The sequence below is a fragment of the Triturus cristatus genome, chromosome 2_2 (assembly GCF_964204655.1).
Source record: "Triturus cristatus chromosome 2_2, aTriCri1.1, whole genome shotgun sequence".
Classification (NCBI taxonomy): Eukaryota; Metazoa; Chordata; class Amphibia; order Caudata; family Salamandridae; genus Triturus; species Triturus cristatus.
The window spans coordinates 872,658,153-872,680,585 of NC_140582.1; the positions used below are offsets into that span (position 1 = coordinate 872,658,153).

General features: G+C 47.0%; 1 protein-coding gene across 3 annotated transcripts in view; it reads left to right on the top strand.

The window, feature by feature from the left end:
• The first annotated feature begins 10,463 nt into the window (after positions 1 to 10,463).
• The window catches only part of ARAP2 (ArfGAP with RhoGAP domain, ankyrin repeat and PH domain 2), a 1,345,662-nt gene continuing 1,333,692 nt past the window's right edge, over positions 10,464 to 22,433 (top strand). For 2 of the 3 annotated variants that reach the window (XM_085642300.1, XM_085642298.1), the window contains exon 1: positions 10,464 to 10,887. The gene's annotated coding sequence lies outside the window, so the exon portion shown is untranslated. Of the gene's footprint in view, positions 10,888 to 11,018; positions 11,094 to 22,433 lie in introns of those variants that run through there. The other variant, XM_085642299.1, reaches the window with a different exon arrangement.

A 22,433-nucleotide genomic window follows, 5' to 3' on the forward strand; every position in this document is an offset into this window, starting at 1 on the left:
CCACCAATACAAGCAACACCACTACCGATACGACCACCAGCACCACCAATACCACCATCACCACAACCACCACCACCAAAACCACCAATACCAATAGCACAACCAATACCAATACCACCATCACCACCAATACCAATAATACCACCACCAATGCCACTCCACAAATGCCACCATCAATACCACCAACACAAATACTACCACCACCACCAATACTCCACCACCAATACCACCACTGCTAATACCTCCAATACCAACAATACCACCAAGACCAATATCAATACCACCACCAATATCACTACCACCCCCACCAATACAACTACCAGTACTAATACCACCACCACCAATACCATCACCACCACCAATGCCACCACAACCACCAATACCATCATCACCAATACCAACACCAACAATACCAGCACCACCAATACCACCACCACCAATACCATCATCACCACCACCAATACCATCACCACCAGCACCACCAATACCACCATCACTAATACTACCACCAATGCCACCACCACCTCAACCAATACCAACATGACAGCCAATACCACTACCACCAATACCACCACCACCAGTACCACTATCACCAATATCACCAATACCACCACCACCAATACTACCAATACCACTAATACCACCACCCCCCACCAAAACCTCCAATATCACCAATACCAATGATCCCACCAATCCCACCACAATACCCCACACCACCAATACCACCACCATTAACAGTACCACCACAACCAATACCACCACCAATACCACCACCACAAATACCACCAATACCACCAATGCCACCACCAATACTAGCATCAGCAGCCCCACCAACAATACCACCACCAATACTAACACCAATACCACTACCACCAATACCACTACCACCAATACCACCACCACCAATACCACCACCACCAACAATACTACCACCAATACCACTGCCAATACCACCACTAATACCACCAGCACCAAAACCACCACCAATACTGCCACCAACACCACCACCACCACCAATACCACCACCTCCACCAATACCACCACCAATACCACCACCACCAACAGCACCACAACCAATACCACCACTACCACAACCACCAATAACACCACCACCAATACTAATACCACGAGCAATACCAGTACCACCACCAATAACACCACCACCAATACCACCACCACCACTAATACCACCACCACCAATACCACCACAACCACCAATACCATCATCACCAATACCAACACCAACAATACCAGCACCACCAATACCACCACCACCAATACCATCATCACCACCACCAATACCATCACCACCACCAATACCACCATCACTAATACCACCACCAATGCCACCACCACCAATCCAATACCACCTCAACCAATACCAACATGACAGCCAATACCACTACCACCAATACCACTACCACCAATACCACTATCACCAATATCACCAATACCACCACCACCAATACTACCAATACCACTAATACCACCACCCCCCACCAAAACCTCCAATATCACCAATACCAATGATCCCACCAATCCCACCACAATATCCCACACCACCAATACCACCACCACCCTTACCAGTACCACCACAACCAATACCACCACCAATACCACCACCACAAATACAACCAATACCACCACCAATACTAGCATCACCAGCCCCACCAACAATACCACCACCACCACCAATACTACCACCAATACCACCACCACCAATACCACTACCACCAATACCACCACCACCACCAATACCACCACCACTACCACCAATACCAACACCAATACCACCACCAATAATCCACCACCACAAATACCAACAATACCACCAATACCAACAATACCACCACGACCAATAGCACCACCACCAATACAGTACCTCTAATGCTACCACCACCACCAATACCACCAATACCACCATCACCAATACCACCACCACCAATGCCACTACCACCATCACAAATACCACCACCACCAATACAAATACCACCACCAACAATACCACCACCTCCGTGCCTCTCGCTCACTAGTAATAGCAGGGGCACTACATGAGGCCAGAGCGGCAGCCAAGACCATCCCTCTCTCCCTCCATGCCTGCCTTAAAGCACAGTCTGCCCTGCACCAGGAGCTGAAGCCAGGGCCCTACTACAGCTGGAGTGTTTTTTATTAGGCCAAAGATAACAATGACATAAAGCAATGCCACATTGCACACTCAAATCATGGAGAGGGCAGAAAATAGCCTCCCTCCCGCTCTTCCTCTTGAGCAGTGACAGTGTAATCACAGAGCGAAAGGTGTTGGAGCACTTTGTTAGAGTTTATAGCTCGGATCATATGCAACTCTCATTTCACACTTTGTGTATGTGTAATTTACAACACTTACACATCTTCTTCACTGCACTATTTATCACTACTTTGAAGTCGTCGCAGGCTGGTCTCTTCCTCTGATAATTACAATCGAACAAGCGGTCGAGAAGGCCCTTTATAGCAATGCGATAGGTCTCGCATTGGCGAGAGTTTAAGCTATTAGTATTGTAAATGACAATACCTTTTATTTATGTTTTAAAACCCAAAACATAAATAAAAGACATTGTCATTTACAATGCCAACAGCTCAAACTTGAGTGAATGCAAGACCTATTGAATTTCAAATGCTTGTAATAATTTGAAGTGGGATTTTTCTTGCATAGTGTTTTCACTTCAATAGTCGTTGAAGTGCCGCATAAATACTTTACACATTGCCTCTAAGTTAAGCCTGACTTCTTTTTGCCAAGCTTCCAGAGGTTTAAGCACAGGTTAATTTGGAGTTTTCCTACAACTTCAGCCTAACAGAAATTGTGGCTGCTTTTTTTAGTAGAGTTTCACCCCCCTCAATCAGTAACCAAATTCCCCCAATTACCTTCTGACTTGGTTGTTCATCTGGAGAAAAGACTTTGTCGATGGGGTCATCAGTGGGCCAGCATGTCATCTGGGTCCGAATAGGACTTGCAACGGCAGCCAGGTGAAGCACAGGACCTCAGTGGGAGCCTCTGCTCTGGCCGGACATTCAAAGCTGTCAACATTGAAGGTGGAAAAACTTCAGAAGGGCAAAGTCATGTCCTAGAAAGGCCTCATCTTTGTGGGTTGCTGCTTGGCATTTGTCCCAGTAAAGACCTCTTTATTCAGACTTTTCTGGAATTCAGCATCCTTTCAGAGGGAAATACCCGCAAGTTGAGGACAACTGGAAGTTCGAAATCGGCGGCTGAATCTGGGAGGTGGTCCTGTGGTAGCCTCTGGTTCTATATGTAGAAAGTTCAATAAGAAATGTATGTGCCCAGTCTTGCAAATTTGGAATGGGAAAGAGTGCACTCTAACCCTAGTCAAAGGTCCAGTACCTTTTGGGGGATAGGCCTAAACCTCTATGAAGCCACCAACAGGGTCAAGGGCAAATCCAATTGGAACAGGTCAGCAGGGTGCAGAAGAGATTTAGGCCTTTTATAGCATTTGTATTGTTGGAGCTGAAAAGGAAGCTAGCCAACTAGCCCTTAAAGTCCAGTCCTCTGTCTTGGGCACAAGTGAGAAGAAGGTGCAGCCTGGGGGGGTCTCTCCACAGGTTAAACAGCAGGTGCAGTCCTTCTTCAGTCTTCCACAGGTCCAGAAGTGTTCTGAAGAGGGTACTGATGGTGTCTCTTTTATGCCCAGTGCCCATCTGTCGGGGGAAGCCTCCTGGTCACTCCCTAACTTATAGGGTAAACGTTCCCAGGGATGCTTGTACCCACTTTGAAAACACGTCCTGTGTGTTTTACTAAAATCTATCCCACAGTGTCCCTGTATACCTAAAACCAGTATGGCAGAAACTTTCTTTCCTTTGTACAGCTCCGGGCACAACTCTGTGGTGTACCTTAGAGAAATGAGAAAGTCGCACTATAACCCAGGTGTGGGACAGGTTATCTCTCCACTGGGATAGGTACCACTTTGGTTACTTGTCCAATGGCAGGCCTAGGTGTGAGTTACATCTGCCTGTGACAGGGGAGGACTATTTGAAGCTTGTGCATGTGGTGGCCACATCCTCCAGGCCATCCTGTCAGGAGGAGGTCACACTTCCTCCCAGCTAATGTCCATTTGTTACCTTTTCTGGGAGCATTCACATCTGAATTCAGTGGGCTAACAGGCTGACAAGTGATAGCTGGGGAAAAGCACTGAAAAGGCTACTAGAGGATTTAGGCAGGAAAATGTCAACTTTCTAAAAGTAAAAATTGAACATAAACTGGGTTTAGGCTTCAATCAGTAAGGCCAAGCCTCTTAACGTAAGTAACACCAAGAATACCAGTACTGATACTAAACTTTCTGTCCACTTTTTTGTGTGGGAACATTTTGAAAGACAACAAAATGAGCAAAGACCACTTTTTCCGTCTATTTAATCAATCAATTTCATCTATTTTTCTTTTGATTCACCATAATTTGATAGTGACTTTACAAAAAACAATTCAAACAAATATCACAAATTGATGACTGTAAACATATAAAAAACTTTCATTACTCACATTATTTACACACTTCATTCATTTCAAATCATTCATATCTACATTCACTCCCATACCATACTGAACAGTCCAGGAACAGACATACTCTCAACTAACAAACTTTTAATCATGTGACCACTTCTAAAACATAAATTTTCAAAAGGCCATAGGACAATGTTATACACCATAAACACAGTACAATATTTTTTCAAGTGGTTCTTGAAGTTCTTATGCCAAAGAGCTAAGGTCGACGCGTTTCAAGCCCCTTCTACAACCGGGGCTATCATCAGGACCTGGGAGCTTTAATTAGTGATCGATGGATCATCCACAAGACCTCTTGATTTCTAGGATGTGAAATTGTGTGTTTCAGCAGTGACGATGCTGCTTTAATTTTAAGCCTTTCTGTCAGGCTTGTGCGAGTAGTCAAGCTCTTTGTAGCAACAAACGGCGTATGCAAGCCTTCTCCGAGTTTGACGAGAGAAAACATACGGACCCAGAGATTGAATCACGTTGGAGACGCCATCCATTGAAGGGGGAATACATGAAGAGACTGTTCTCTTGAAAAGCTCAACAACTTAAGTACAAACAAAGTACGCAGTTTGTTGCTACAACGAGCTCGACTACTCGCACAAGTCTGACAGAAAGGCTTAAAATTAAAGCAGCATCGTCACTGCTGAAACACACAATTTCACATCCTAGAAATCAAGAGGTCTTGTGGATGATCCATCGATCACTAACTAAAGCTCCCAGGTCCTGATGATAGCCCCGGTTGTAGAAGGGGCTTGAAACGCGTCGACCTTAGCTCTTTGGCCATAAGAACTTCAAGAACCACTTGAAAAAATATTGTACTGTGTTTATGGTGTATAACATTGTCCTATGGCCTTTTGAAAATGTATGTTTTAGAAGTGGTCACATGATTAAAAGTTTGTTAGTTGAGAGTATGTCTGTTCCTGGACTGTTCAGTATGGTATGGAGTGAATGTAGATATGAATGATTTGAAATGAATGAAGTGTGTAAATAATGTGAGTAATGAAAGTTTTTTATATGTTTACAGTCATCAATTTGTGATATTTGTTTGAATTGTTTTTTGTAAAGTCACTATCAAATTATGGTGAATCAAAAGAAAAATAGATTAAATTGATTGATTACATAGACGGAAAAAGTGGTCTTTGCTCATTTTGTTGTCTTTCAAAATGTTCCCACACAAAAAAAGTGGACAGAAAGTTTAGTATCAGTACTGGTATTCTTGGTGTTACTTAACTTTCTAAAAGTGGCATTTTCAAAATAGTAATTTAAAATCTGACTTGGCCATTGGATTTCTGTAGGGTGGATGGGCGGAAATACATCTTGCTAGGCATTTCTGATTTACATATTTTGGCTTTTATTGATACGATGTACAAACAAAACAGTATGGATAGGTATTCCGCAGAGAGTATGGTGTGACTGCGTGTGGTTGGTCCTCTAGGCTTAGAGGCAGGCAGTGATATGGTTATCCCTTCTCTGTTCCCTACAGATTTCTCGAGATAGTTTCCACCAACAGCTCCTTCGGGGAAAGACAGGAGAAAGTTGCGGTAAGTAATAAGACCTAGGGAGAGGGTGTAGCCTTAAGGCTAGAACAGTAGACCTCGAAGCTGAGGAACTGGGTTCGATTCTAGGCAACGACGCTCAACATCCTGTGATGCGGGGCAAATCACTTAATCTCCCCGTGGCTAACTAAAATGAATGTGTCCTTGTGTAACTAAACTGGTGCTTATGTAAAGCGCTCCGATACCCTATATCCTTGTGTCTAGTTCCCGGTATATAAAACACACCAAAAAAAAAACAGAAGACCTATTCGCAGTTTTTTTACCTTCTCCAATGTACCTGTGTCTTTATCCAGAAGAATCCGTGATTAAAACAGGCAAGGTAACTGCTCACAAGCTTGGTCGTGAAATAAAAGATCAAAGAGGTTAATAACTAGGTGCCCTGTGAATCATGGGATTTCATCGCCCTAGGGCACCATCCTTTTCCTGTCCCCTTTTTACCTGTATGATGTGATGCCTGTGTGAATTGACAGCTGTGGAATGTAAGGGATTTCCCTCAAGACAGCAATATGTGGCTTTGGTAATCCCCCTCCTAGCTGGCAGGAAAGCGTGACTTTAGTGAGCAGATAGAGGCAACAACACATGCTTTTAGTGAGTTATCGACAGATATTATAGTGTGACTTTTGTGATACACTTTGTTTTAAAAAACAATTATAAATACACAATTAATTCCCTCTCCCTCCACCTCTTAACATGCCTCATAGAACCCCCCTGCCGGGGTCACTCACGGCACTGCCACAACTCTCCTGAGTTGAGACTGGCATCTGCGCTTCCTCTGGCGGTGTCCACCAGTCCTCACACCAAGACTCAGAGGGGGTCCTTGGTGGTGTCGGCTTTGCTGGGGCTTCCTCCCTTTAGTCCAATTATGTCGGATGTGGGCTCTTCTTGGTCAGGTCCCGTGTTTCCTGCAACATTACTATGGTGAACTCCTTCTCCCTTGGTGTCCTTCATCTCCTCTGCGTCTCTTCCGGGATCCAGCGCGCCGTTTCCCTGGTCCATCTTCCTTGACTGTGGGGTTGCTCCACCTCTTTTCCCCTGCAACGAGAAGTCTGTCCTTACTGTTTGAGGCATTCTTGTCAATTTCAACCCCATCTCTATTATAAAGTACTTTCTTTGTTTTCTCCTGCAGTTTTGGGTGGCATTTCTGCAGGATCGAGGGAGGATCTATTATGAACCTCAATGGTAAGTTGGGGAAGCGGGTTGGGGTCTTCCCACAATTGCATTTTAAATTAATAATTGAGTCCTTGAATCAACGTTCTAGTTATTTCCAACTGAAGGAAGCATTACAAGGTGTCATAATGTAACCCAGTGCTTTTTTATGGGAGAGCCAGCCTTGCCACAGTGTAAAACGACTTCGGAGATTTTTCCCTGTCAACACATGTAATACATAAGTACATATGTCCTACATTTTGAATACCATGCAGCCTGTGGTATAGGATTCTAGGGCCTGTCATTGGGGTGACATAATTATTAACAAGGCAGGCTTAGGCCTGGCAAAATGTTTATTTTGCCAAATTGAATTTGCAGTTTTTAAACTGCACACTCATGCTGCACTGGCAGGTCTGAAGAAATGCTTTGCATTCTCACTTTATTTGTGGCACAATAGATGCTGTAGTCCACTAGTGACACCAAGCATACAGGCCCTGGGTAGGTACACTGGGTATCATGTACCAGGGACTTATTGGTAAGCTAAATGTGCCAACTCAATAAGGTTTAACAAGTTTTTAGGGGTCAGAGCAGATGCACTGGGGCCTGGTTACCAAGGTGGCAGTATCCGGAGTTTAAAAAATCAGTTTACAAAAATGTGGGTGATCATGTAAAAAGAGGCCTTTTCTTACAGGCTTCCATGAAATGTTGTGAATATATTTAAGCAGACTTAATGAATGTGTTATAATGAAAATGGCACGGCTAAATGTGTATTGTGTATTTCAGCATTTATATCTAAATATCAAAGATATAAAAGTCAAGAAAGAGGATACCTAAAAGGGGAAAAAACATAGTAATTATGACAGATTGGGGGCTGAGGAGTTCGACAGCACAATTGCCAGGTACTATCTTCAACACATAGTAAGACGAGGTGATGGCTTCAGACCTTTGCAGCAGGCCCTGCTCCTGGGTAAGTCAGGGACAGTGGCAGGTTTGATACAACCATGGGTGAATTCAGTCTTTAGTTTCTTTGGGCATTGAAGACCGAATAGAACAAACTAGCAATGCTACAGATACACCATCCACATTCAGTAGCACACAGTGGGTGCCACAGTTTATACATTTCCTCACCTCAGCCGGGCAACCATTCGGACATGAAGGATTCCTTTTTAGGTTTCGCCCGAACATCTATTGCGCTGTGCTTGAGAAATCTATTGTTTTTAATATAAACTTTAAACGGACTTACCCGCCTCCTTTCTTTCCTGGGCTCTTATTGGTTTCTGTGTGTGCTATTTACCTTTCCTCCGTTTCTTTGGGCTGCAGCATATTTTCCTACATTTACCAATGCTTGCTCCTCATCTGCTTCTCTTATCAGATTCCCACTGCTGAAATGCTGTTAACATCGCTTTGGTGGAACTATATTTTCATAACGTTTTGCCTTTTACTATTGCAGCATATCTATATAACAATTTATCACCCGGAGAGATTACGTGATTTGCATAGAATCACAGTATGTTGTGCAGTGCAGCGGAGTCTGGGGATCGCAGCTCTCGAGTCAGCAGCTCTGGCCGCTGTGCCACACCCTCTCCACCCTGTGTTGTCTGTCAGGGAACTCTTTCCTTCTTCCAGACGATGAGTGATGAAAACAGATCTTTACTAATTACATAGGCGAAGCCGATGCATTACCAATGCTTGTTAGTAGCAGTGCCAGCTGTTTATAGCCCCAGGGTTATGCTCTACAAGCAGTCTGATGAGAGGGTAATTTTGATTCCCCAAATGTCTTTCCAGCGCTTTTTCTTGATCTTCCATAAGGGGCTGGTCACCCCTCAGTTGATTAGTTTTACACGTGGATAGTCGTACAAGGGCATCCAATACAGTCATCACTTTATTTGCAGGGGGGTTAAGAGGTCCTCAGGAGACTACGAATGGGAGTCTGTACTATAAAAGCAGATGAGAGAAGTATCACTGTCTCTTCCCCCCCCCCCCCACGCGCCCCCACCCACACCATACTTGACAAGAGGCGCTTGTCGACACTGCAACATAGACAAGGCCAGTCCAATTTATGACCCAGAAAACAGAACCTTATCACCAGAAGTCCTCTTTTAGCAACTATGGGGCTAATCAGTGCAGCACACTCCACAAAAATCCCATGAGACTCCCAAAATTACCAAGAGCTCATGTTAAGGGGTCGAGAAGGTGTGGGGAGGGGGGGGGGGGTGAGGGGTCGGTCGAAAGGAGACCAACCTCATAAAAAAGCAATCCTCAGAATCGAAGTTTTCTGAAAATGTCATTTCTATTTCATACGTGACTGAGCCCCTCGTAAATGGGCCGGCAGTTTTAATGCGAGGGCAAAGTGTGTGCTTGAATCAGCTTTACAACTAGCGCATGGTTGGTTTTGCTCTTTTCCCTGCACAAATACATATTGCAAGGCAGTACCTGTCAAATTTGGTGCACTAAAAATACAGTGCATTCTGAATCGTGCAACTCTTAACGTGTGCCAGCACGCAGTATTACAACGTGTTCCCTACTGTAAGGAGGAGTATTCCGAATGTGGTGGAAATACCGCATATTGTAATTACCACGCCTGAAGGAGCATGGTATTAGTATTTACTGGGTGCTGTATTACCTCCCAGAGTAAATGAATTCATCTTAATATTTAACCCTGCAGAATTCATTGCTAATTTAAACATTCCAGACAAATAGCGGTATGTTCTGCATGACACTTTCTGTGAATGACTGTGCAGCTAGATCCAGTAAATGGAATATTTACTGTCTGCAAAGGATGATGCGCATTTACTAAACTCTGCAATGATAATAGGAAGAACTGTCACTTAAACAATGTCTTCCAAGGTGCATATAGACGTCTACACGGGCTTCATTTACTCTCCCGGTACATTTCTGGCTCGCACAGCTCTTTCTTCGTAATCTCATAAAGGACATCTTTATATTTTTGTCAGTTCTGGGGGAAGAACACCTTTGAACAATAATGCAGATTAAGATAGGGAGCGTGTTTTGGGAATGATCTGCTTGTGTTTCTGTCTTGGGTCGACCTTAGGGACGTCAATTGCAGCTTACTCTTTCATGATTTCATATAAAGCGGCGACCTTTGTGACCGAGCAAATAAAGCAGGGACACGGTTACTGGGTAGTGTTGCATTTTGTAAATATTGCCAAGGAGTGGCTCGATGACAAACACACACCTTTATAAAAACCAGTGACAAACGCTGACACACTGCTCACTAGAAGTTTTATCACGCCAGGATCAGGCGACCGACTTCTAAAATAAAAACGCAATGTCCATTCGTAGCCTGTCACTGCGCTTGGCCGATGCTCACACATAGAAGTACAAGTTCGCGCTGTATAGTTGGAGGCTGGGGCTGCACCTTTAAGTGTCATGCCATTAGGGTCACGTGACTCGCTCTGCATTTCCTTTAGTCGTGCACTTCTACTTTCGGGCAGTTGTTCATCCTGTCTTCGGTTGCGGACGCAGCACCTGTACATTAAACTGCGAGGCAGAGTTAACCCTGCAGTGCCTGCAGCGTCGCTGCACCGTGCAGTGGAGCGCTTCGAGTCCGGCAGAGGCGCTAACCCTCTATGATGGGAACGCTTGATTGTGGAAGTTGAATTTCTGCGACTCGACTCTGGAAAGTGAATGAATGTAAGTAACAAGACAAGCAGCGCTTTGCTGCATACCTGCCTCGGGACTTTGTTGGCGCTTACAAAGAAAGGCATGTTTGCTCTCGGATCATTTGATAGGGCACAGAGTGGTGGCTGTGCGTGGACTTTGTTCCGCTCGAGTTCCCGTTTCCGTACTGTGTATGATCGCACCTGGGGAGCTCCGGGAAGGTAATGGTGGCCAGCCAGGTGAGCGAGTGACTGCTCGGCAGAGGAATTCAGACATGTTTGTGCAAAGGAAAACGAAGTGGGCGGAAGGTTTAAGCACCTTTTGGGAGCCGTGTTTTTTTTCTTCACATATACGACCTGCACTTCTATAAACCTTTTCAGCTGCGTTCGTGGCTTCTTTACATTTGTGGTTAAACATAATGGTTACTGCATTAAGATCTTTGGTCAGTGGGATACATTGTTTCCCACATTTCAAAAGTCTCCTTATTTTGTTTTAACATGAACATGTACACATTGGGAGATACAGTATTAGAGATGCAGCACACATGCCTATGTTTAACTGACTCATTATCAACGATCGTGTTTATTCTGGTGGAAAGAAGTTGATTAAATACACTGCTTTTACCTTTTAAAAAGAGGTGTGGAATAGTATCCCTCACGCCCTGGACATAATATTTGGGTGACGAACTACAATTTTTCAGTGTATTTTGTTCTCTGGACAAGAAGGCCCAACCCGCCGCAGCACGAACCCTTTGGCTTACTGTTTAGAGAGCTAGGGCATGGATTAAGGAGACTCGCCTGCTACTAAGACAAAAATGGTGTCCCTATGCATAAGTTATTCAAATTTCTGTACATGCTTCTTTAATGCAGAGCCTTTACAATCGAACTGCACCCTCTAGGTAAATTCACTGAGCTCAGTTTGCATCGCTGACAGTGGTCCCAGTATGAAAATGTGTACACACTTTTGCAAAATATAACAATTTAAGGCTGCTGATATTGCTCCCAGAATACTCCCTGATTATGTGCAAATACTTGCAAGATTGGGCAATATTTACTTTTAAAATAAAACCTACAAAAAAAGTGCAACTTGAAAAAAAGTTTAGCTAAACTATTGTGCAATTTTAAATGCCATTTCTCTAAGGCACCCTTTAGTGAAATCTGTTTAATATCAAACGAATGAACGTAAAACTATTTTGGACAACAGTTTGGACATCCCTAGAAAAAGTTTAAGTCCTGCTCTTGTAAAGAGTAACATTCTAACCTTTTTCAGTGTGACAAAAGATTGGAGAGGAGTTGCCGAATACCCTAAACTGTTAGTTTGTAGGTTTGCACAGACACACAGTGCATTCCAACCCACGTGCTACGACTTTCAGCCTACTTTTGGCCCCTGCATTTAGATTTGTGAATAAGTCGCAAAACCAGGGCTTTGCTGGAATCCAAACCCTGGCAATAATACTACACTTCACTGCATGGCAGCAAAAGGGAAAAGTATCTGTTCTTCACTGGACCAATAGATTTTTGAAGCATCCCGTTCCTTGGACAAGTAGATCTTTCATAGCACCCCTGTTTATTTATGTGTGTATGTATGTATGTACGTATATGGTATTTCTACGATGTGAACCTATCAAAAAAGCAGTGAAGTACAGTACTTGGTCAAAGACAAGCGTATAGTCAATGAGTAAGAGGAGTGGAACTAGGTTGAGGATGGTTGATGCATCATGATGTAGTGCTCTTTAAAGAGATGAGCCTTCAACTCTCTCCTTAATTGGAGACGCATTTGGGTGGACCTTGATGGATACAGGGATGTTGTTAGAGATTCCTGGTGCATGGAAGGAAAAGGCCTACTGTCTTTGTCGTTGTCTTTTTTACATTTCCCAGTCGATAGTGTCCTGGCTGCAGATGCACCCAGATCAACCAGAGATGGTGAGTCTATCTGCAAGATGAGTGGGGGTACTGGTCCTGATAGCTTGTATAAATGTTGCAGCTGGTCTTGAAGATGGTGCATGCAGGTAAGGGGAGCAAATGGAGTTTCATCCTGTTGGGTTGATGGCATCCTTCAGACCCAAGATGAGATGTGCTTTAGCATGTAGGGTTTCAATGTGGTGTTGGGGAGACCATGGAGTAGGGCATTACCACCTTCCAGAGGCAAGAGTTAGAAGGCTTGAACAGCAACTATGAAGTTACTTCTTTGAAAGAGAGAGCTCCATCTTTGTTTTGTTTTTGGAAATGTGCTCCTTGAGAGTGAGATTGTTGTCCAAGCTGAATCAATGTTACTTGGCGTTTGTTCGTTGAACGTTTGGGTTCGAAGACGTCAAGGTTAATGTAATTGAGCCAGGTTTATAATGTTTGTTGTTCTTGACAAATAACGATAATTCTGCCCTGGAAGGGATGAGCTTCAGGTGGGAGCTGGGCATCCAAGTCTGGGTGATGTAAAGGCAATATTTGAGGTTTTAGGTGTCTGTAGCAGAGGAGACTTTTAAGTACAATTGTGCATATTGGGTAATCTTGATGCTGTTATCTGTAAGCAGAGCACCAAGTGGCTCCATGGAGAGACTGACAATGACAGGAGATAGTATGGAGCCCCGGAGGACACCACAAGTGATCTGGGTCTTTTTCTGACCTGGAGGTGCTCATCTGAACAAACTGGTATCGGTAAGAAAGTGTGAGAAATTGGGTTGTTGGTTGAGGTAGGTGAGAGCCCTTCTCAAGCAACAGCCACGATCCATGTCAGAGTAAACCACAAACAGCCACTAAAGTAACCTGTGCTTAACCCTCTGGTAGCTTGACACGAAAGCAGTTAGACCTAACTTGGAGACAATGTGTGAAGTATTTATGCAGCACACAAACAGAACAAAGCGCAACACAAGAGAAATCCCACACCCATTTAGAAAACTAGAGTAGAGTTTAATACATTATTTAACATCAACACAACAAAAATCCAATCAGTAGAATCAAAGATATGTAATTTAAAGCCTTTAGAATAAGAATGGCACCTAAAAGCACAAAACGCCAGCTGTGGTTATCTGGTCACACCGGACTGGGACAGAGTCGCAAGTTCAGGCTGACCACGATGGAGTCTGGGCTGGCACAGGGACCAGGTTAGTACCACTGAGAATTGTACCCTATGTCCTTGATGCAGAGCATTGTGTTGGTTCCGATTATGAGCTGCAGTGCAAGATTCCACATGGAGTTGCATCACACTGCATTGGTTCCAAACACCCAGGGGCGGCGAGGTCCTTCATCGATTGTGAGGAAACCCACAGTTGGACCAGGAAGAGTTAAGGACCTGGGGGGCACCTCTTGGAGATCTGGACTCATTGCAGAAGGGCACAGGTAGGTACATTTGAGTCTGGGCATCTGGACAGATGCAGGGCAGGGCTCTGGGTCATTTTATTTCCCTGTAGATCAGACCAGGAAGCTGGTCCAGTAGCCCATTGAGTCACTCTGGGGGTCTGGGTTAAAGGATCAGGTTCAGTCATCTTTCCTCAGGCAACAGAACAGTCCTTTTTGCTGCAGGGCAGTCCTTCGGCAGCAGAGCAGTCCTTCTTTTGAGTCTTCCACAGGTTCAGAAGTGATATGAATAGTGGGCCTGAGGATCCTACTTTTTTCTGTCTGATGCTAGCTTTGAAATCTGAGAAATTTCAGGGGTGCTCCTCACCTCCCCCCCCAAAGGTGTTTGGAATTTCCGGCCTCCATGCCCTAGTTCCAGTTTGTCTGCAGTCCAAGGCCCTCTATTGTGTAGCTGTCTGGACTGGAAGTAATACGCAAAGGGCAACTGCCAAGCACATCTAGTTATGTGGCCCAGGAAACAGGCACCAAATGGGTAGGACAAGAAAATTCCAACTTTCTAAAAGTGGCATTTTCAGCATTATGGCTTAACTCAACTTTATCATTAAAGAGGGTTTTAAATTAAAATTCATCAGATACCAAACATGGCATTCCTGCCTTCTCCGAAACAAAAGTTAACACTTATTGAATGTAATATGATAACGCAATGTTACCCAATAAGAGAGGTAGATCCTAAGTAGTGAAAACTAATTTGTGAATTTTTCACTACCAGGACGTGTAAAACTTAAAAGTACATGTACAACATTTTTGAAATACAATGAACCCTGCCCTGTGGGCTGGTATGGGTCTACTTTACCAGGTTTAAAATAGCGCGCACAAACAGTACGACACTGGTTAGCAGCAGCAAAGTGCACAGAGTCCTAAAAGCAAAAAATAAGGTTCAGAAACAGGAGAGATGAAGACAAAAAGTTTGGGAGTGACTCTGCCGACAGGGCCAGGGCCAATCAAGCATTAGAGGAACCAGCAGGGGCGTAAAAAAGGCCTCCACACCCCCTGTGGTGCAGGGGGCCCAGGTTTACCCATACTAGAGGGGGCCCCCTCAGCCCCTACTGATGAGAGTGTGAGGGTCTCCTTTAGCATACCTTACAGGAGGGCCCCTTCGCGTTTTGTTACACCACTGAGAATCAGTTAAGGACATTGCCAGTGAATCCCATTCTAGACTCCAAGATTCGTATGATGGTAGTATGGTTGACCATGTTGAATACAGTTATGAGGCCCAGAGATATATCCGAAGGCAAGTTGAAGTTTAAATATCAGCTTTCGGAAGCCTCAAAGTAGAGCAAGTGTGTTTGCTCTTTCCTGCGCAACATAAGGAGACAACATAGGCCAAACAGATTTCCTCCACTGAAATTTTTCTTTCATGTATTCCACATGTACACCCTAAAAGACATGATAGGGCACTTACAAAGGACCAATGACCAGGTTTAAAGTTGGCAAATCCTCTGAAGTTTGGAGGAAGCATGAAGATCCCTGTTGGAGTTTTCCACATTGATGGAGATTCCTTTGGTATCTCCAACATAGGGATATTTTGGTGGAGATAATAACTCTGGAGGGTGCCTGTCTCCCATATAGTTTCCCCAAATCTGAGGTTGTTCTTTACCACCCAACTCTAGAACAGGACACCAGTATTGATCCAGGGAGATGATGAGCACTTAGAAGATGAGTAAGAGAAACAAGAACTAGATCCACATGGAAGGACTGCTCTAGAGATAATTTCTTAAAGGTCTGATAGGCCATGTAATTGGAAAATTACGTTTTTTTCAAGCATGCCTTTTATTTTTTATTTTTTATTTTTTTTTATTTTTGATAAATCAGCATCGATGAAACAAGTTTACAATCAGAAGAAAAAAGAACAAACAACCAATAATCATTCCATAATGAGTAAACATACACAGAAAAGAAGTATAATAATCAAATCCAATTACTCACTGGAGCCCATAATGAGAACCCAAATTCTTTCCTTCGTGTACTTTTATGATTATATAGGGAAATTTCCAAATTATACAAGGATAACAATTTAGCTTTCCATATAGAAAAGGAAGGTGCCTCCGAGCTAAGCCATTGTGAGGTAATACATAAGCGGGAAATAGCCATACAAAGAAACAAGAAGCCTTTCTCTGGGGTTGAGCGATTTCTGCTGTTGGAAACAAAATCATAACCAAAGAGTACTAATTGTGGTGTAATGTCAACCGAAACTCCTAAACCTGAATTCAAAAAACAGTGTATTTCTTTAAAAAAAGAGGTAAGTACAGGACATTCAAATATCATGTGCAACAAATCAGCAGCCCTCTGGCTGCATCTAGGACATCGATCCCCCCTTATTTGTACCCCATTTGGCTATCTTCGCTGGAGAATAGTACAGATCGAAAATTGCTGTTGGACTTGGCCCTTCTGGCAGGTTCACCCCTGAACTTTTTTTGCTTGTAATTGGTAACTTGGTGTAGTGATTTTGGGTTTCTGCGCACTTTACCGCTGTGTCCCAGGGTAAAGTGCGTGCGTGTTGTGAGGTTGGCCTGCCCTCCCATAGGAATGCATGGGGGAATGTAGATGTCCCGGTAGTTCCTGATGCGTGGGGTGTGCAGGCCCGTGTTTGGTATGTGCGGACTCGTGTGAGTGAATGCTGCGCGTTGATGTGTGCGGCGTGCATGTACCTGGTGTGGAAGTGCCACTTCTAGAAGTGGGCACTTCAGTGTGCAGTCTGAAATGTGTGGCTTGTCTGATGATTGGCTGGTGAGGTCAGGTGACGGACTAGGGAATTCCCCAGAGTCAGGAGGAGTCACCCAGTGGTGAATGGGGAGGTAGCATGTTGATGGCTGGGGAGGAGTGTACCTGGGTCCTGAATAGGACAGGGCTTCCCCCACACAATGCTGGCGCCGGCCCCTGTGGTGCGTCTAATGACCCTAGCCCTGCCAGTGAATAGAGTGAGGGGCTGAGCACATCAAGGGTGCTCCCCAACCAGCTGCGACTGGTTTTCCCCCTCACCCTGAACCCAGACAAAGGGATTTGGTGTATAAAAAGGGGCTGTGTCCCCTTACAAAATGTTCTTGTTCTTGTTCCAAACTCGAATCTACCAGGGGCATGCTGCTGCTGGGGCCCAGGGGAAGGCTTGCCTCCCTGGGCCCTGCCCAGCCCCTGGATGCCAGATGGACTTACTGGACCTTTTTGACCTGCAGCGCCTGGGAGCGCTTTATGGGCTTTAGAGCGCTGTTTTGCTGGACTTGCTCTCTTTTGTAGCGCCTGGGAGCGCTTGTGGGGCTTTCCAGCGCTGGGAGCGCTGTGCGTGACCTTGTAGCGCTGTGTGCGCTTTGATTTCGTTGGCGGGTGCCCACCCCGCTTAGTCGTTGTGTTTGCGAGGGAGCCTACCCCTCTACGAGCAGAGAAATCACCGCCGCGGCCGGGCTTCAGCCGGAAGTCAGGCGGGCTGTGGGCGGGCCTCCGGGACAACCGGAACTTAGAATAGGAGGGCGGGAGCCTACCCCGCCTCCTACCGAAGCGTCGCGGCTGGTGGGAGCCCCGGAGCAGGCAGGAGCCTACCCTGCGCCCCGGGGCACTCTGCCCAAGAACGAAGAGCCCGGTCGGAGAAGTGTTGATCCAGGCGGGAGCCCACCCCGCACTGGACTGAGGAGAGGAGCGCGGCGTCCGGAGTTGGTGCGGAGGGGGCGCGAGGCACATTGTCGGTGCCTGCCCCTCCGCGTGGAGAAGAGCCCTCCCGTCCGCCGGCACCCGAGAGAGAGAGGACGACGCGGGAGTCCCCGAGCAGCCCGGTGAGTGCTTAAGAGGGCTGGGGACTCCACGCATGTGCTGGGGGTGCGGGGGCAGTGATCGAGCCCCGTGAGGCTCCAAAAGTTACCGCCAGCATTTCTCGAGCCCCGTGAGGCTCTAGGGGGGCCTTGTGAGTGAAGAGTCCCCCGTGTGGGACTCCAACGTTCCGGGGCATGCTTCTGTAGAGCGCGAGGCGCTCCAACGTGAATACAGCTGAGTGTTCAGAGCCCTCAGAGCGCTCCAACGCGGGGAGTGTATTTCCTCGAGCCCAGTGAGGCTCCAACGTTGTGCTGAGCCACGAAGGCTCTAGGGGGCATTGTTATTGTGATAGAGCCCAGAGAGGCTCCAAGAGCGACAGATTGGTGTTCCAAGGGCACAGCGGTGCCCACGCTCAGGTCTCCAGCTGCCCAGCACTTAGTGGGCAGCTGCCACGTTTAGGTGGGGGGACCTTTCTTGTTTTGGTCTGCGCAGCTGGCGCAGCCTGACTTTCAGAAGACAGAGTGTCCTAGCCTGGACAAGGCCAGTTGGCCAGGGACTGCCACAGGTGGTGGCTCATAGGAGTTCTTGCGCAAATGTTGCTTCTACACCTCTGAATGTTCCCCTGCATCATGTGTTTCCTTTTGCTCTACACCTCTGAATGTTTTCATGCATCATGTGTTTATGTGCTTCGACCCCTACAGGTATTGTGATACTTAGGTGGTTGTTTGCTTTCTCCTAGTACAGGTGGTGCTAGTGAGGTCCTGATTCCCTGCGCAATATTTCTCCTAAGGTGGTTAGGGTTGCGTAGGCGGTACTTTCTGATACCAGTAGTTACCGGTTGTGTGCTACATGTTATTTTGTGCTACTGTGATATTATTCCTATGTTCTAAGTGCTAATTTCTACAAAGTGCTAATTCCTGACAGTGGTCCATGTGGCCCTGTCCCCTGTATATATAATCCCTTGTAAATTCTGCCCGTGCCTGTTGGCACATTGTAGAGTGTGTGTTTTTATCTAATGTGTTGTGTATAATACAAAGGCTATTTTTATAGAATACCTTGTGTGGAGTTTCCTTTGTGGTGGGCCTTGGGTGTTGTTGCTGGGTGCGCGCGCAAACGCTTTACACATCGCCTCAGGGATAAGCCTGTCTGCTCGTGCCAAGCTACCAAGGGGGTGAGCAGGGGTTATCTTTGGCGTGTAACTCCCCAGCCCTGACTAGAGTGGTGGTTTCTGCCTGGCTTTGGCGCAAGCCTCAGCCAACCAGAAATCCCATTTCTAACATTGGTGATCAGCGGTGGGATTTGGACTTGCGTTTGCGCTGTACCGCAGCAGCAACTGGCCGCACTACAAAACTCTGCATTTAGATAAATCACATGGTATAGGGATTATTGTTTTAAAGTTTGCTTTTAAATGTCATTTCTTTGGAAATGTGTTTCTTGTGCACTGTGAGTTAGGTGTCCCTAGCTCGGGAGGGTAGATCATCCCCCTTAGTGCATTGTGTTTTCTGGATTCACCAGAGGGTGGGATCCAGTGGTGGCAGCAGATGTGTGTCCAGTGCATGTATTCCCATTCCCAGTTCCAGGGGTAGTGGTACCTGTGTCACGTGGTGGTCAGGTTGAGAAATCAGGGGCGGTAGAAACTGTCTTACCAGTCTTGGGAGGGGTTTGGGGATGAATGTGTAATGCGCTGGATGAATGTGAATGTCCCATTCCCAGTTCCCAGAGTGATAGTACCTGTGTCACGTGGTGGTCAGGTTGAGAAATCAGGGGCGGTAGAAACTGTCTTACTAGTCTGGGGGGTGTGAGTGTGGATGAATGTTGTGTTGCACTGGAAGATTGAGTGTTAAATGGTGTGTGTAAAATTATTTTGAGCTTGTTTTTGGGAGTAACCCTAGAAGAATGGTGCAGGTATCTCCACAAACCCTTGCGGCGGAGATGGTTTAGAGTAGCCCAGCTAGGTACCCTTATTTGTGAGGAGGTTGAGTGGTCTCACGCCTGAACTGGTTGAGGGCGTGACCCTGGGTTGTATTCCCAACCCCAACCTCAGTCTCCAGGACTGGTTGGTTCCATGAGGGAACACCAGGTAGGGAGCCTAGTCTGTCCTGTTGTACTGTTCTTCGAGGTGGTTCTTCCTGTTTGAGGTAAGCTGGGAGTGTCTGTAGTCAGGCCTCCATCAGTTTTGGTGTCGAGCAGTGCCACTCCTAGGTGGAGGGTGCAGAGGTTCAGTTTTGAGGGGTGAGAGGGGGAAGAATCCCCAGTGGGAGCCAGTGGGTCAGGGGCCGGCCAGAAGGGCTGGGCCACCAATGAGTGACCATGGTGACGCCACTTCTGTCCTGGGGCATCTTCACGCACTGTCAGAGGGACAGGAGGTCGTGAGCTCTGCGCCAGGCAGACTGTCACACGACACGCTAGGTATGTGTCACCCTCGGGAGGGTATATGTACTCCCAGGAAGTCCTGGTTCTCCGGGCAATTGTGAGGTGATACCCCCCTGATAGCAGGTGGGGTACAGTTGTGAGGGGTGAGAGGGGGAGAGGTCCCCAGTGGGAACCAGTGGGTCAGGGGGCCAGCCGGATGGGCTGAGCCACCAATGAGTGACCATGGTGATGCCACTTCTGTCCTGGGGCATCTTCACGCACTGTCGGAGGGACAGGAGGTCGTGAGCTCTGCGCCAGGTTGCTGGGGCATCTTCACGCACTGTCAGAGGGACAGGAGGTCGTGAGCTCTGCGCCAGGTTGCTGGGGCATCTTCACGCACTGTCAGAGGGACAGGAGGTCGTGAGCTCTGCGCCAGGCAGACTGTCACACGACACGCTAGGTATGTGTCACCCTTAGGAAGTCCTGGTCCGCCAGGCATCTGACCAAAGGGTACGTCCCTCGGTTGGGGAGCCAGTAGCCGGTGTTTCCGGATCTGGACGTAAGGACGACTGTAGTCAGTGTCCTGGCTGGGTTGCCTTCTAGGGGTACCACTCCAGTTGGGAGGGTGCGGAACTCTGGAAGGGGGTGCAGAGGGAGGACGGCCTCGCCTCTGACCCCGGTGCAGCCGGCGAACTTGGATCCCAGGTGGTAGACCAGTTGGTGGAGAGAGGTCCTAAACTGGTGGGAGAGTTGTGTTCTGGTGGGTGCTTCCCTGGGAGGGTGCGGAACCCCAGAAGTAGAGGTAGGGTGGGGCATTCTTGCCCGTGACCTCTGGTCAGCCTGAGGGTGCGGACCCTAGGTTGAAGGATCAGTGGTAGTTGGGAACTACACTGAGAGGGAGAGTGGAGAATGGCTTGTATGCCAGGGGTTACTACCCCCCACTCTGGGTTTGGCAAGGACCAGTGGTATCTGGGTGGCCTAGGGCCTGGTCCTGGCCGTGGACAACTAGGTAGTACCAGTGGGGTAGCCTAGTTGGGCCTGAGTTCTTTTCGGTTGTTTTTTTTTCAGATGGAACCATGTTGATTGAGAATGGCGTAGAACCGGAGAGTGTCCCTGCAGTGCGGGCCTGCGTCCGTGTTCTATCGCCCCAAGCAGGGAAGACCATCACGGTGGTGATTGGTCTGCCCTGCGTTTTGGCTGGAAGGGGGTTGTGTTGGACTTGGCCCTTCTGGCAGGTTCACCCCTGAACTTTTTTTGCTTGTAATTGGTAACTTGGTGTAGTGATTTTGGGTTTCTGCGCACTTTACCGCTGTGTCCCAGGGTAAAGTGCGTGCGTGTTGTGAGGTTGGCCTGCCCTCCCATAGGAATGCATGGGGGAATGTAGATGTCCCGGTAGTTCCTGATGCGTGGGGTGTGCAGGCCCGTGTTTGGTATGTGCGGACTCGTGTGAGTGAATGCTGCGCGTTGATGTGTGCGGCGTGCATGTACCTGGTGTGGAAGTGCCACTTCTAGAAGTGGGCACTTCAGTGTGCAGTCTGAAATGTGTGGCTTGTCTGATGATTGGCTGGTGAGGTCAGGTGACGGACTAGGGAATTCCCCAGAGTCAGGAGGAGTCACCCAGTGGTGAATGGGGAGGTAGCATGTTGATGGCTGGGGAGGAGTGTACCTGGGTCCTGAATAGGACAGGGCTTCCCCCACACAATGCTGGCGCCGGCCCCTGTGGTGCGTCTAATGACCCTAGCCCTGCCAGTGAATAGAGTGAGGGGCTGAGCACATCAAGGGTGCTCCCCAACCAGCTGCGACTGGTTTTCCCCCTCACCCTGAACCCAGACAAAGGGATTTGGTGTATAAAAAGGGGCTGTGTCCCCTTACAAAATGTTCTTGTTCTTGTTCCAAACTCGAATCTACCAGGGGCATGCTGCTGCTGGGGCCCAGGGGAAGGCTTGCCTCCCTGGGCCCTGCCCAGCCCCTGGATGCCAGATGGACTTACTGGACCTTTTTGACCTGCAGCGCCTGGGAGCGCTTTATGGGCTTTAGAGCGCTGTTTTGCTGGACTTGCTCTCTTTTGTAGCGCCTGGGAGCGCTTGTGGGGCTTTCCAGCGCTGGGAGCGCTGTGCGTGACCTTGTAGCGCTGTGTGC